This window comes from Rattus norvegicus, chromosome 9, assembly GCF_021556685.1.
Source record: "Rattus norvegicus strain SHRSP/BbbUtx chromosome 9, alternate assembly SHRSP_T2T, whole genome shotgun sequence".
NCBI classification, from domain to species: domain Eukaryota; kingdom Metazoa; phylum Chordata; class Mammalia; order Rodentia; family Muridae; genus Rattus; species Rattus norvegicus.
The window spans coordinates 93,727,294-93,743,550 of NC_141542.1; positions in this window are offsets into that span (position 1 = coordinate 93,727,294).

Sequence of the window (16,257 nt, forward strand, 5' to 3'; positions counted from 1 at the left end):
AACCCTGGCTAAGAATCATATTCTGAGAAAATATTTCATAAAATCTCCAGTAGACATTTAGTCCATCATCTCCAAAATATTACAGGAGGAAACAAAATTAAAGGGAAAGGAGGTGCTTGGAATAAACTATTGAATTTAAAACAGCACAGATTAGAAATTCTATCTCAGCCAGGCAATGGTTGTACATGCCTTAATCCCAGCCGTTGGGAGGCAGAGGCAGGTAGATCTCTGTGTCTGGTCTACAGAAAGAGTTCCAGGACAGCAGGGCTATCTGTGAAAAACAAAAACAAAAACAAACAAACAAACGAAACAAACAAAAACCCTGTATCTCACTGTGAATATTCCCTATACAGTGTGAGAAAAAAATTGGGGGATACGAGATATAAAAAGTATTTTCAGGATATCATTATAAAGAGATCGATGTTTACCACAAGAATACTGTCCACAGAATCAACTAACCTGGACTCACAGGGCCTCTCAGAGACTGAAGCAGCAACCACGGAGCCTGCATGGGTCTGACCTAGGTTTGCTGCCATGTGTGTTGCCATTGTGTAGGGAGGTATTCTTGTGGGACTCCTAACAGTGGGAGCACCAGCCATCTCTGACTCTTTCTTTTTTTTTTTTTTTAACATTGCAAAAGAATGTTGAGGGATCTGCCTGCCTCTGTTTTTTTTTTTTTTTTTTTTTTTTTTAATTAACTTGAGTATTTCTTATTTACATTTCAAATGTTATTCCCTTTCCCGGTTTCTGGGCAAACATCCCCCTAATCCCTCCCCCTTCCCTTCTATATGGGTGTTCCCCTCCCCACCCTCCTCCCATTGCCGCCCTCCCCCCAACAATCACGTTCACTGGGGGTTCAGTCTTAGCAGGACCCAGGGTTTCCCCTTCCACTGGTGCTCTTACTAGGATATTCATTGCTACCTATGAGGTCAGAGTCCAGGGTCAGTCCATGTATAGTCTTTAGGTAGTGGCTTAGTCCCTGGAAGCTCTGGTTGCTTGGCATTGTTGTACTTTTGGGGTCTCGAGCCCCTTCAAGCTCTTTCAGCCCTTTCTCTGATTCCTTCAATGGGGGTCCTATTCTCAGTTCAGTGGTTTGCTGCTGGCATTCGCCTATGTATTTGCTGTATTCTGGCTGTGTCTCTCAGGAGAGATCTACATCCGGCTCCTGTCTCCCTGCACTTCTTTGCTTCATCCATCTTGTCTAATTGGATGGCTGTATATGTATGGGCCACATGTGGGGCAGGCTCTGAATGGGTGCTCCTTCTGTTCTAAACTTTGCCTCTCTATTCCCTGCCAAGGGTATTCTTGTTCCCCCTTTTAAAGAAGGAGTGAAGCATTCGCATTTTGATCATCCGTCTTGCATCTCTGACTCTTTCGACTGCTGTGGAAACCCTTTTCCTACAACTGGATTGCATTTTCCAGCTTTGACATGAGGTATGTGCCTAGCCTTACTGTAACTAGGTAGGCCATGATTGCTTAATATCCCTAGGAAGCCTGATTTTTTTTTCTGAAGAGAAGCAGAGGGGAAGTGGATCTGGAGGAGAGGAGTAGTCAAGGAGAGGGTCTGGGAGGAAGGAGGGAGGAGAAACAGCTGTTGGAATGTAATATATCACAAGAAAAAATTAATTAAGTTTTAAAAAGAGACTCTAATGTTTAATTTTACATGCGACCTCTACTCAAGGACTATGGCAGCGATGGTTGGTAGAAAACTGCCAATTAAAACTCATGATTGCAAGAAGTTAGAGCCTGTTTCACGCATCACTGTGATTTTTTGGTAGATAAAGGACTTGATTTAAAACAAAAGTGGGGGGCTCTCATTCTTCATTGTGATGATCGGGCTCAATCATTAACCTGGCTGTATTTGGAATCGATAAAGAGACATGATTCTGGTTGGGTCTGTGAGGATCGCCCCAGAGACGTCTAACTGAGGAGAGAAAACTCAGAATGTGAATCTAACTACCTTGCAATCTGGGGTACCCCAGGATAAAAAGATGGGGGAACAAGAAAGCAAGTTGAGCACCAGCCATTCATCTCTCTGTGCTTTCTCACTGTGAACACAAGGTAAGCATCTGTCTCCAGCTCTTCAGACCACAGCCTGAACTGCTGTAATCATCATAGGCCTTCTCCAGTCTGGTAAATTATACCCTCTAACTATGAGTCAAAAAACCCTCCCCTCCTTAAGGTGTTTTTGTTATAGCAATGAGAAAAGATAACTAATTCATGAGACATGGGAGGGGGCATCTTTAAGGATACATAGGAGAAACACAGCATCAGAACTCAGACTATTTATTAAATATGATGATGACCACAACGTGTGTGCCAAAGGTTTCATAGGGAGAGAAAGAAAAATGGATCTATTCTTACTTAATGACTAAAGGAAACAAGAAAACTTCAGGTAAACAAATCTTTTTCATTTCTGTATAGACTATAAATTCTGCAGAACTAGACAGCTATTGGGAAGTAAATATCACAAGGTATAGTGCACAAGTACACCAGCAAAACTTTACAATCCATTCAGTGCTTTTGCTTTATGAGCATAGAGACTGATTTATTTATCCTCTGCCTTATTTTTATAGGATATAAGGTACATGAATCCACACCGTAAAGTATGAGAAAACGTAAATGAGGGCACAAAAACCAGAACCGGGGAAGATGGATGGAGGAGTCAAAAACAAAGATAAGTAGGGAGGGAAATCAATGGACAACTGCACAAGGTAGAAAGGTCTCTCTTGCTCCTGGGATAGTTCTTCTACAAGTGTGGCTTACGTTTGCTAGCAGATGGGGGAGGGGTGGGTGGAGAGCTTGACAAAGTCACATTATTATTTAATAACCAAGGTGTGTCATTGGCAGCGCGGGTTTCAACTCAGCATTCTTCCTCTTGGGTTCCTCTTTCCCTTCCTCAGGGGCGAACTCTGGCTCATCCAACACCTGGCTCTTATATTGACCACACCAGAGGCCCCATGCCATTCTCAGAAGAGAACAGCTAAGTGTGTTTACTCAACAGCTGCTGGGCTGCTATGGGAGGTGTCTGTCTGATCCATAATTATCTCGGAGCTGTTTATGTTATTATCTCTGTTATTGATGGTGAGTTAGTTTTATGCCATCTTTCCCAATACCTGGATCTTCCAGCTTGGGGACCATCGTCCAGGTTTACAGATGGCTTTGTATTACCTGCAGGTGCACCATTTAGAGTCCCACAAAATGTCCACTGCCACTTCACTTGGCATCCTGGACTAAGGACCCAAAATGGTCCCGAATGTAGTTCAAAGTCTCCTCTCTCCATCTGTAGGACTTAAACGGAGTGATTTTGAAAAGATCCTATTGACTTGAAAACTACGAACTGACCTATAAATTGAAAAGTTATTGACAGTTTACCACATGGAGAGTATCCAATGTCCTTGTGAGCAAACCAAACCATCAATGAAAAAAAAAAAAAACCCGTGAAAGAAGATTAAAAAGACCAGGCAATGCTTATATCTCTCTTTCCCGCAAGTCAAGGGCCACATGTTGTTGATTAACTATCTGATTTCATTTGCATCGTCTGTAATGTCTCCCTATGATAGGGAGGCAGGTAAAAGGCATTCACAATGAAAGCTGGCACCATGCCCAGCACACCATATAGTCTACACCGCACTGATTTCCCAATGATGAAAACTTAAGAAGGATAGGAATCATTCAGAAACTCTTTAGAAGCAGGCAACGAAGATGGCCACTAACTCTGTGGAGAGTGGTCTACACTCGAGGAAAAGCTGGTAGAAGCAGGCTAGCTAGCTAGTCAGCAGAAGAGGCCATGGAGAACAAAACTTGTAAATCCGTGTTGTTGTAACTTGAGAAGGAAATATCCCCTAGCAGACCCATGTGTTCACAAACTTACTCCCCGGCTGGCGGTACAGTTGGGGAAGCTGGGGAACTTTAGGACGGAGTAGCTGATGCATAGAAGCCAAGTGAAGCAGGCCTTGAGGGCTACAACTTCTGGCAAATTCTCTTTCTAGTACCATTTCTGCACAAGCCATCAAAAGATTTTTACCAACACAAAAAGGGACCCTTCCAGCTGCCGTGCCTTCAGGACTTTGATAGACTGTACTCTCAGAACATAGGAACCAAAATAATCCTTCCCTCCCCTTTAGTTACTAAGGCAGGAGAGTGACAGGACCGAGAAAAATAACATGTATGTATGAATACACAGTCTCAGCTACAAAGAAGGGCTTAAATAATAATTTTCAACCAATTACAGCATAGGGAGAAGGACAAGGATCAAGAAATACAGAAGTTCTACTTGGTACAAGCGGAGTTTTGGCCTTTGATGATGTTTCCCTAACCAGATTTGGGTCTTGTGGTAAGGAGTCTGTAATTCATCTTTGCTCAAACATTTCCTTTATCAAATGAATATCTTTATTGCTCACCAGCTTCAATATCCTTTCAGGGTTTTTATATTTTACATATATGCATCTATTTTGATAGCAGACATCTGGCTAAGGCGTGTGAGGTAGTTAGTGTATTTGATTTCATGCTTAAAAGCAGCCATTTAAAGTGCCCAGCTCTAACACCTCACTATTACACATCGACACTGGTCAATTTCAGTGGTCTATTTAAATCTGGATTATCTACTTCAAGCATATAAACATGCTAGCACCCAGAAACTGACCCTCTTCTGAACCCTTGTTATTATTTAAAGTTGTTATAGATGGATTTGGTTACTAATTTTTAATGGCGCCGGGACACATTACTTTATAATATAAACAGTTTCTTCTGGCACATAAATCACCCTTCCCTCTTTCCCAGAGTAGCCCTGGGGCAGCTGGTATCTGGGGAGGGCTATTTATTTGAGACTTTGTTCTCAAAGAGATAAGAATTGTTAAGCTAGGAAGTATGAGTGTACACACACACACACACACACACACACACACACACACACTCTTGGGGAGGGGGTTGGGGGGAAGGCCCTCCTCAGACTCAAGGCATAAATTCTCCATTATTTAGTATTCATTTCACATCAGTATTCAGAGATATAAATGGATCCTTTTGGTTAGATTTATCCTTGTTCAATTAAAGTTGAATTTCTGTAATATCGTCAAACATCAGTATTGACATTCAATGGCATTCAAGATGTTATTTACATTCAGTCCTGGACATCCGAGCCACTGTTTGCATTAGGTTCAAGCCCACAGCTCCTTGTTTGTTGGGGTTAACCTAGCACACTTTAGCCCCATAAAGATTCCGGAAAGAGGCTCTCCGTGCTAAGGCAACTCCACCAAAAGCCATGCATGTGCAGCTCAGAAAGCAGCGGCCATCTGTCCAGAAAAATGCATCCATATGCTTTCTAGTACATTTATCAGCTCAGACTTCAGCCCCAGTCCTCACAATCACATTGGAGAAAGAGACATTCTCAGCTCTCCCAGCACCAATGCTGACCTCAGAGGGCTTTCCGTTTGTTTCTCCTGTATTGTTACGTTTAACTTTCACAGGCTCCCACAGAAGTGGCAGCTTTTTCATGTTCTATGAAAAGAAACAAAGGCTGAGGAGGTCTGAGACTTGGCCCAAGTTGCATCAGCAGTAAATAGCAGAACTTTTGATTTCCCAGGAAGGGGACATACTTTGCTACTCTTGGCAGGAAGGGAATACTTGTATACATACATGCCTACATAACACAGAGACACAAAGGCACATGTATAGGTGAGGACGTATGCTGTACATATGTATCACATAATGCATGCATGTGTCTATGCCTATATCCATAGACCATAAGGCTAGCAAATGTCCCCATCTCTTTGGTCAAAGAGCTTAGGGTTTTTTTTTAAATATATATTTAATTAAAAAGTCAGGGTTTGATTACATAATACTTTGAAGTCCTTAGAAGAAAGGCCTAATAAATTGCAGACATTATTAGACTCAACTTTACAAATAGAAGGAGGCTTGCCCTGGAACGTTCTTGGCACCATAAAGAAGAGTCCTTTTTCTCTACCTCAAAGCCTCCCATATCGTTATCACATTCTAAATATTTATTGAACTGGATTTACTGATTTGCCCTCTACACTCACACTTCTCTGCTGCCAGCCAGGCAAGCGTGGACAATCTCTACTAGAATTTTTCTGGGTCTCAGAACATGAGTTACTCAGCTCTGGGACAAGAATACATTATCTAACGGAGGTTAAAATAGTTGTAACCTCTTGGTGGCTTGGCACAGTGAAGTTAAAATGTACCTAGATAGATAGATGGCAAGACGTCAAGAGATTGCAAGCTCTGGCCGATGCCTTCTTCCTTGATAGCTGGAAAGATCTAGAACTAAAGTGAGGTAGTTCGAGCATTCTCAATGTGCTTCCAAAAGATTAAGAGGTAGAATGATGGCCACAGAGTTCAACTGCATCGGTGAAAATGGAGAGTTGAGACAATGTGCCTAAGCAGTCATTTAGGGACAAAACCATGGCAAAGAGGAGAGAGAGCACGTCAGGGCTAGGTTTCTTTTGACAGGAATATTTCTGTGTATCCTGGCATTATTGCACATTTCTTTTAAAAAAATGCATTTGAACTACTCAAATATATGCAATGCATATAGCATTTAGCATTTTCATGTGTATAGTATTAATTCATCCAAGCTGTCACCATTATTCCTGGAAGGAATTTATAAAAGAGATAGAGCAGGGAAGAAGAGATCATGGCCTATGCCTACCACTTCTACTGCTTCCAATGCATGAGGCAAGTACAGGAAAATTCTTCCAAACAAGTGTTCCCAGGCATCCAGAATTTGGGCGTGATTTAGATAGCAAGAGCTGAAGTTGGATTACCTATCTGGTATGATGGGGTAATGGAAAGTATGATAATTTTAATTGTCAATTTGATTGAATTTGAAACCACTGAGGCAATCAGTAAAACATGACTCTGGGGAAAATTGAGCTTTTCCAAAGTCAATTAGAGGCTTCCCAAATTCTCCAGGGCCAGGTCAGTAATGCGCACAAGTATCAGGCATGTACAATCTCACTCAGTTTTTCAAGGTGTTTCAAGGATTTATCTATTCCAGAAAGACTAAGATGTATCGGCTATCCAAGCATGGTGTGGCCTGGCAGTAAATCCAGTACTTGGGAGGCAGAGGCAAGAGGAATTTAAGGTCACAAGACTATCTTTCATGAAATTCTGTCTCAAAAGCAACCCAACTGCAAAAGTTGGTAGAACTGGGACCAACTATTCAAACATGTAAGCCTACGATGGTGGAGGGCATTGTGATTCAAAACACCACATTCGGGTATTTACTTAGAGGGAAACAAGACTTAGAATCCAGCCCCAAGATACTGGACAATTCTGCAGAACACAGGAATAAGGGGTTCGTTTAGAATGCAAAGCAGATCTAGCTGTGCTCTTGCCTCTGGCGAAGGAGGCATTTCTTTCTTTGGATTCCTAGAACTTAAACAGGGCTATAAGACGGAGGTCATTGGGGACTGGATTGAGAAATTGCCAGAAGAGGGCTGGAGAGATGGCTCAGCCGTTAAAGGCTAGTCTCACAACCAAAAATATAAGAGAAATTGCCAGAAGAAAGGGTTATGGATTAGGTATGGTCTATGGACTTGAGGAAAACAGTCTTTGATCTGGACATCTAGGTGTGTACTCTAGACGCTACTGTTCTCTTCTGTGACTCCCACATGCTCACACAAGGAGACAATAAATACAGTCGTCGCTTTGCATTAGGAATGGTTTCAGAATGAAGGAAAGGATCTTGTTTTGGATTGTGGGGCTGGATGTTACCAAGCTGTGCATACCTAACTGAAGTCCAAAGAGGACTCAAGAACAGCAGATTAGGGCAACCCTGGAACTCTCGGGAATATTTGTTATTTGTGATACTTCAAAAAATGTAGCCAGTAGTTCTACACAAATGTGTGCACACGCATGCACACACACACACACACACACACACACACACACACACACACACACACACACGAACACTGAACAAAGAGACCCTTGGAATGGGGGAAACACCTGCCTACACAGAAGAAAGTATTCCAAGGACCAATATAAAGATACTTTGAGGGCAGGGTGAAGTGTGGAGAGAATGGAGATAAGAAAACCAGTTAGGAGACTTTTGTAATCAAGATAAAGAGATCCTGAATCAGGGTGGGGCCAGATGGTGAAGACAAAGAGACACATCAAACACTCTGGGAGGCTGGAGAATATTGCTTCCTCTAAACACAGGCTAGTGAACCTCTGATGACATCATATGAGGAAAGCTCGATTCCCTGGCAACACAGTCAAAACAATTTATTATTGGTGATGGTCAAGTTACCACCTTGTGGCCTTGTTAGAGGAAGTGTGTCCAAATCTCAGGCCATTCCCGGTTATATTTTTTCTTTCTTCCTCGTGTTTGTAGATCAGATGTAAACTCCCAGGTTCTATTCTGGTGCCGGGTCTCCCTACTTCTATGCTCCCTGCCCTGATGCTCGTGTGTTCCAACCCTCCCAGATTAAATGCTTTTGCTTTGGTCGTGGTGTTTTGTCACAGGAATAGAAAAGTAACTAAGACAGCTAATGAATATTTTCTAAATTTGAAAATACCCATCCCCCCAGTGCTGTGCTTCCAGTGTTAGAAAGGACAGTTCTTACAGGAGTCTTTCATGCTTTCGTACTGCATCCCTAACCTATAAGATGTACTGCATACAGCCCAGCTGAAGGGTAATAAAGGGCAAAGATGAACCGAAAAGCTCGGCTGTAGTTCTACCATTTATTGGAAATGTGGACAGAGCCAAGTCAGTAAATCTCTGTATTTCCACTTTTCTCATCTATAAAACGAGACTATGATATTAAATGTGATATGATTTAATTTATGATGCCCACATTAGGATGTCCTAATTGCCACTTCTCCTATTCAGGTATTCTGAGAACATCTCTCTCTATCCTTCACAGTCTACTACTGCCCTACACGAACAGTCTAGTCAACCCATTCTTCTTTTTTTTTTTTTCTTTTTCTTTTTTTTTTTTTTTTTTTCTCGGAGCTGGGGACCGAACCCAGGGCCTTGCAGTTACTAGGCAAGCGCTCTACCACTGAGCTAAATCCCCAACCCCTTAACCCATTCTTCTTTTAAGTAGCTTTAATTCGTGTTTGACAAATAGTAATCATACATGTTTGGGGGCACAGTGGGACACTTCAATACATATTAAATAGCTCACTTTTCCCCAGCAACTATGATTCTTTCTCACCACATGGCCCTTGCATAAGAGTGGGCTCTTCAAACTACAGCTAAGGAGCCATATCTACCCTAATAAACATTTTTATATGGCCTCATGAGCTAAAATGGCTTTTGTATTTTCAAATGTTGGAGAAAATTTCAAAATAAACAACATTATACAATTCCTAAAGCCTATGAAAATACAAACCACCATCATTGTAGTTTACTAAATATGTTTGTTTTAAAAAAATATATAGTGGTCACTGATGTAGCTCAGCAAAACAAATATTCTTTGAGAGTCTCAAAGTGTGTGTGTGTGTGTGTGTGTGTGTGTGTGTGTGTGAGAGAGAGAGAGAGAGAGAGAGAGAGAGAGAGAGAGAGAGAGAAAGAGAAGGGGGGAGGAGAGAGAGAATAGGAGAGATAGACAGACAGAGACAGACTGTTCATGTGTGTTCAGTGCACATATACATGTGGAGGCCAGTGCACAACATTGGCTATTTTTTTCTTAATCATCATCCATCTTTTTATTTATTCACATTTTTTGAGACAGAGTCTTTCCCTAGCATACAGCAAGTCCTGGAAATGTAGCTGTCTCACCAGTCTGGCTCTGGTTGACAAACAAGTTTTTTCTGTGTGAGGTCTGAGGATTGAACTCATATACTCATGCTTGTGTGGCAAGCAATGTACTGTCAGAACTATCTCTCTGCCTCCCTCAGTAGTTCTTTAAGGAAGCAAAGAATGTCATCTGGAAATAGGGCTGAGAACTGCTAATTTGGGTAACAGAAGGTCCTAGAAAGACTTCTGTGTAAATACCTGACCTTGGGAAAACTAACTAACCCTTGTGCGTTGCCAGCTCCATTTGCAGACGAGCCAGCAATCGGAGGGAAGAGACAAGACCGTGGAAGAAGCTAAAGGCTTTGCAGACACGCATTCTAGAGAGCCTAAAAAGCTCTTTGGCTCGCCCAGTTACATGGGAGTGACCAAGCTTGTTCCAGCCTTGCTTTCTTTTATGGAAGAGAAGTGTAATTGACACCATGACATATGTTACAGGGGTTGTACTTCATTTTCCCACTCTTTTGCCGAGGTGACCGTTATTGATTAAAGGTTCAGCTTTAGCCAATGAATTGAGCAAACGTGGCATAAACAAGCGAGACCGGCTATTCCTTTTGACCTTCCATGTTTGTTCTTGCTTCTCTCCTATGCCTCTGAGAGTTCAGACAGGAGAGCTGCTAGAAGAACGGAAGAGAAATGTAGCCACAAGCCACTGTCATCTCACGCCAGGTACTAGTCCGCAAGCCTAACCTCCAAGCTTTTAAAGAGACTAACCAAGATGGGCATGCCCCTGTATTCAAATGCAACGCCTCACAGATGCATAAGTGAGTCTTGCTGTATTAGTCATAGCATGGGCAGCCCACACCTTGAAGGCTGTGTGCACTCACTCCAGGACAGTTACAAATGCAGCTCCACACAGAATCCTAAACTTACTGAAGCCACGAGACTTTTGTGGGATTAAAAAAAAATTTTTTTCTTTTCAATTGTTTGATTCTGGAGTGTGAACTTTGTAGATAACACTATATGGCGATGTCAAAAGCTTGTGTGTGCCTGCTGGAGGAGCCGTTCGAATGGTTTATAGGCTCAGGAGCAAGAGAAAATGGTTAACTTTCAAGCCAGCAGTTTTTATGGGAATCGTTACATAGCAATAGCTAACTGACACAAAGGGTAACTATGAGCAGCGAATAAAAATTCTGACACAAGGCAATCATTTTAGACTTGGGACTTAGAAGGCTTACCTCATCCTAAGTCTCACGTTTGTCTTCTCTACTTATCACTCACTGCTTATGTACCAGAGTGTAGTGGGTTTGGCCTAATGATGCTTATATTATAATGTTAATCTTGGCCTCTAAAACTGCTTACACAGTCTCCACACTGTGTCACTGAGAGACCCTGCCCCCAGTTGGTTCTGATTGGAAAGTAAAGATGCTGAGAGCCAACGGCTGGGCAGGGCAGACAGAGGTGGGACTTTTAAGATTCCTGGGCTTGGGACTGAAAGGAAGGAGGAAGAGGAAGGTCTGCTGGGAGAAGGAAAGGAGAGAAGCTGTTCCTGATTAGAGTGAAGAGCAGGGAGGCAGGTGAAGGAGCCGGGAGAGTGTGGCCCAGTTCGGCAGCCCTCTGGGTCCAGGGCAGCCAAGGTAGAATATAGAATTTAGTAATTAATAACACAGGATTAAGGGTGGGAGGTGGATTAACTATGTGGAGGTTATGAAGTGGCCCAGCTGTTGCACTGTTTAAGTGTTTAAGGCATATCCAAAAATAAAGGCTCTCTGGCTCTCTCTCTCTCTCTCTCTCTCTCTCTCTCTCTCTCTCTCTCTCTCTCTCTCTCTCTCTCTGTGTGTGTGTGTGTGTGTGTGTTTTCATCCAGGAATGTGAAACACTGAGGGGATCAGTGAACCTGCCGGCAGGATTTATACATAAAAACTTATTGCTACACTAAAGTATATCACCTAGAGCTGAACATTCTTACCCTAGATCTAACCCATGAGACATGAGAGTCTGTTCTCTGACATGTGCATAGGCATCCTTGATGTATAGCTCAAGAATTACTTTTCTGCTAGAACTCAGTTGAGGAAGATTTGTCCTGGAAAGCTGGTATGGAATCATGTACCAGTGTGTCCTGGGGAAAAATATTAATAATAATGGCAGGTTGTGCCCTCAACAGAGTATAGATTGAATGAGTGGCCATGAGCTGGGAAAGGAACTGGAACTACATACACTTGTTTTTCTCTACGTTTATGAATATGATGTCTATGTGTGTAGTATACTTATGTGTGTGTGACATACATGAATATGTGTAGGTGCACCTATGCATATGGATAGCGGATGGAGGAGGACGTTAAATGCCCTGCACAATCACTTTCCACCTTACTCCTCAGAGACAGGCTCTCTCACTGAATCTGGAACTACATTGACAGCCAGCAAGCCCCTACCATCCTTCCATCTCCATCTGTCATATCACTGAGGCTCCAGGGGTGTGTGGCCACAACTGGCTTTTTATCACACGTGTTGGGATCTGAATTCAGTTCCTCATGATTGTGCAATGAGCGCTCTCACCCACTGAACCCAACTCTTGAGCCTCCAGTCTACCTCCAACACAGGCATGTGAGCACATGCACCCACGCACGCTCGCACACACACACACACACACACACACACACACACACACACACACACACACACCACACTTTTGCCTTTGGATTGGTTTCTTTAGATTCTGAGAAAGTCAACTGGAGACTGACTATACAAATCCTTAAAGTCCTTGAAACCAAAAGCCGTAAAATCACCCTAACAGGAAGCATTCAACATCCATTATGTGGAAATGACTTCTAAAGAACCCAGACTTGATTCAAAACAATTTCCTGCAGGCTATATGTTTTATCACTTACTTTCTCGGCTCTAGCCACAGACTGAAGTTGCTGCCACTGCTCCCAGCGTCCTCTCGTTCAGGCGCATTCCCTTTGAAGATCTGCCTTCATTGAGCAAAAGACATGCTACTCTCCTCAGCCCTGTAAAGACAGACGGATGCATAATAGGTTGTAATTGAAACAGCAAGGCTTAACTTTACAGACATTCAAATATTTGACTTAACAGTGTTCTAAGATGTATAATTCAAAATTGAACGGAGTCCACAGCGTGGAATTTTCTTGCTTCCGTGAATAAAGTCCTGCTATTTTGTTTGATTTTTAACTGATGGCTGCCTCTATGGGTTCGCAGGTCTTAGTTACTATTCTGGATGTAGAGTCTCAAATTGTTATCCACCATATTTGGTTCACATGCATGGAAGAAGTTAGCATAAGTTACTCTAACATTTGGGTCTTATTTCCCTTGGTCGTTTAAAAGAATATATAATGCTTAATTCCAAAATTCAGTGACAAAGTCGATAGGTCGACCTTTAAAGTAGCTTAGATCTTCAAAGGTCCAAGCAAACAGCATTTCTTAAGGTTAATTTGCAACCAGCCTTTTTCCTTCTAAGGAGAGAGAAAGGTAAGTGAGTATTTCCAGCATTAAGCTGGTGGCATATCATGCTTGTAACCACATGGATGGTCCTTGGCTATGTGCGCACGTTTCTGTATTTGGCAGGTAAGTTTCAAAAACTAAAGTGTTTCAGAAGAGGGCGTTTGTCCGGGCGTGGAGTAGATTTTTGTGGTGAGCATAAGCAGGTCTTTAACTTTACCACATACACAGGAAATTTTCTTTTAATTGAGGTTTTGCTCATAAATTCCTGTTTTGTGTGTGCTTGTGTGGTCTTTCATATGCATCCAAGGCGAGGAGGTTGGGAGATTTCCTAAGTTCCTTTTGTGTAATTCAAACTTCAGAGGAAGGCTCGCCAGGGAAAGACTAAACAGCCACGGATAGTCTTTCTGGCTCTGCCACCCGTGCTCTAGCCGCTAAGTTTCTTCCTGACCTTACTACCTGCAAAAAGAATCAGAGTCCTGTAGTAACAATGGCAGGAGGCAGCTCTAAAACCTCTCTCCATGTTCATCTTGTCTCCTTCCTTTCAGTCCTGTGCTTAGGGATGCATGATATGAGGGTAGAATGACTCGCAACAACAAACAGATCTCGTCTTCTTCATTTGGCATGGCCACCATGACTCAAAGGATATCTGTCACAATGATTAAGTTGAGGGTTTTTTTTCCCACGCCCACATGAGGAATGAAGTTTGGATATGAGCTCTGCTTAGCAAGAGATCCTATATTAATAACTTGAAAGCCATCAAGGAAGACACCTCACATGAGCTTTGGACCTCCACATGCATGTGCAGACATGTACACGGATGTCCATAGAGACACACATGTGATCATGGATATCCACAAGTGCACATCACATATACATACACTTGTAGAAAATAAGTAAAAGACCCAGAGGTGGACATGATCACCAGTTGGACCATCCAGGCAGTGATTTTTAGCAAAAGCACTGAACATGCATGTGACTGTGCTAAACCCCATAGCATTTCAATCCTGAAACGTTAGACTGAATCATCAAGACACCTCGTAGAGAGCTCTAGGTGGGAAAATTTAGAACAAGTTTGCTTGTGAGGCTACTCAAATCGTAGGAAACAGTCTCCTCTCAGGTTTGAAAACGGACCCATTCCCAGGGTCTTTTTTTCCCATCTTCCTTGGGGCTTAGCGGAGTTCAGGGGAAATTTCTGAGCTCGTTTGCAATTGTTTTCCTCCCTTCCCCCAGCATACCAAGATGCTCTCTGAACTTTTATAGGAACGGATCATCTTTGCATTGTGCTTCATCCTGTTCCCGCCATCCCTCAGCCCCAATTAGAAAGCATGATCTAAGTCAGGGACAGTAATAGCTGGCGCAAATCTGGGAAGGGCAGATCTAGAGCTCAAGGAAGAGTCTGTAAGATGGTGATTGTCAAGTTCAGGCTCCAGAGAACAACACTGAACGCACAGCTTGAGTGTAAGATTTTAAGAGCAATCAGAATCAAATACGTGGTCCAGCTTTCTGGCTGGATGCTGACAGCTATTTCTTGATGCTTGACATCTTCTGGAAACTCTAGTCTTGCACTCTGCATGTATTAGTTCTTTTTAAACCTCAGCATCAATAAGTTTGGGGACACACACAGATATTAGGTAACATGTTCAGGGTCAGACATCACTGGAGGTATCAAAGCTGGAATTTGAACCTAGAGAACTGGGTTCTCTTCTGCAGTTTTAGCCCTGCATTGTGCAGTCTCATGGGACAGTCAGGCAAGCAGATGGTCAAATCTCAAACAAACAAGTCAGTCATGTTGTCCTGCAGAGCTTCCTGTAATGACAGAAGTAGCTTTTATGGGCACTACCCAATACTAGTGGTTCTCAACATCACTTTCAAACACCTAAGATCTGGTAGTGGAATTAAGTAGATGAGGCAGCAGGAAGGGGGAACACTGTTACATTTTTACTTAATTCTCATTAATTCAGGTTTACATCTTCATAGTCACAGGTAGCTAGTCGCTACTAGTGCAAATGGATGGGCAGCTTAGAGGCCAAGAACGCACCTCAGTAAGAACTACTGGCATATAGGCAGTCAACCTCAAAAGGAAGGCAAATATTTGCCAAGCCAAAGCCATATCTCTGATCAAACACATTTCCCGTTTAAACCTTCTCCGCTGCTTTCAATGAGAAAACACAAATCGCTTCCTGCCCTTCTCAGCCTCTTCACAGAGCATTCTTAGCTTCAGAGCAGCACCATTCTCTGCGGGCTGGATACCAGACCTACCTCCACTGCCCTCTGCCTCGGCATGCCCCTGATGCCTCTGGGTACAAAACCACAGTTTGTTTCTCTTGCCAGGACAACGCACTTGCGAAGGTTTGCCTACTCCATTTTCCTTACTCTGTCCAACTTAGCTTTTGAGGGGCGAGGTGAAAGTTATCTCTTCAAAGAAACCTGCATGTGTTTGACAGGCTCTCCTTCCACTGCACCTATACTGGAATCTTTCTCACACCTCCATTCTGTGTCTGCCATGAAGCTTGTGTTTTCAACTCTCCCCTAGGGATTCAACCTTCCTAAAGACCACTACGGGGCTACGTTTTCATGTCTAAATTCTCAGCTTCTAATCTGTCAATCACTCGGCCCACAGTAGGTACTCTGGAAATGTTTGCTGAATGCATAGCTGGAAGTCTGCCTGCAGTGAGCAAGCAGGACAGGACTTTTAGGAGAGCAGAAAGAGTTCTTAACTTACGGCTTATGGCTTCCTGGACCACTCCTAGGAGACTGAAGGTCACAAAAAACCACATTGTTGAGGGGATCAGCAGCTCCTGACAGGCACAGTCTGATATTTATTTCCTTTATACCTCATTTCATATTTAGATAGCACCTTGCTGATATTATCTCCCTAATCTTTCCATTAAGGAAGTGAGAAGGGAAAAGAGAAATGACTTGTTCAAGGTTATAAAAGGCAGAGCAGGCAGGAAAAATGCTTTAACAGCCCCCAACTAATCCCAGGTCCTATGTGCATAGGATTTAGGATGTGCCATATTAGCACTTAAAAACTAACTTTCTAGAAAGTAATTATGAGTTGGCTCTGTGCCTTGGCTTTTGTACCTGGGAATATC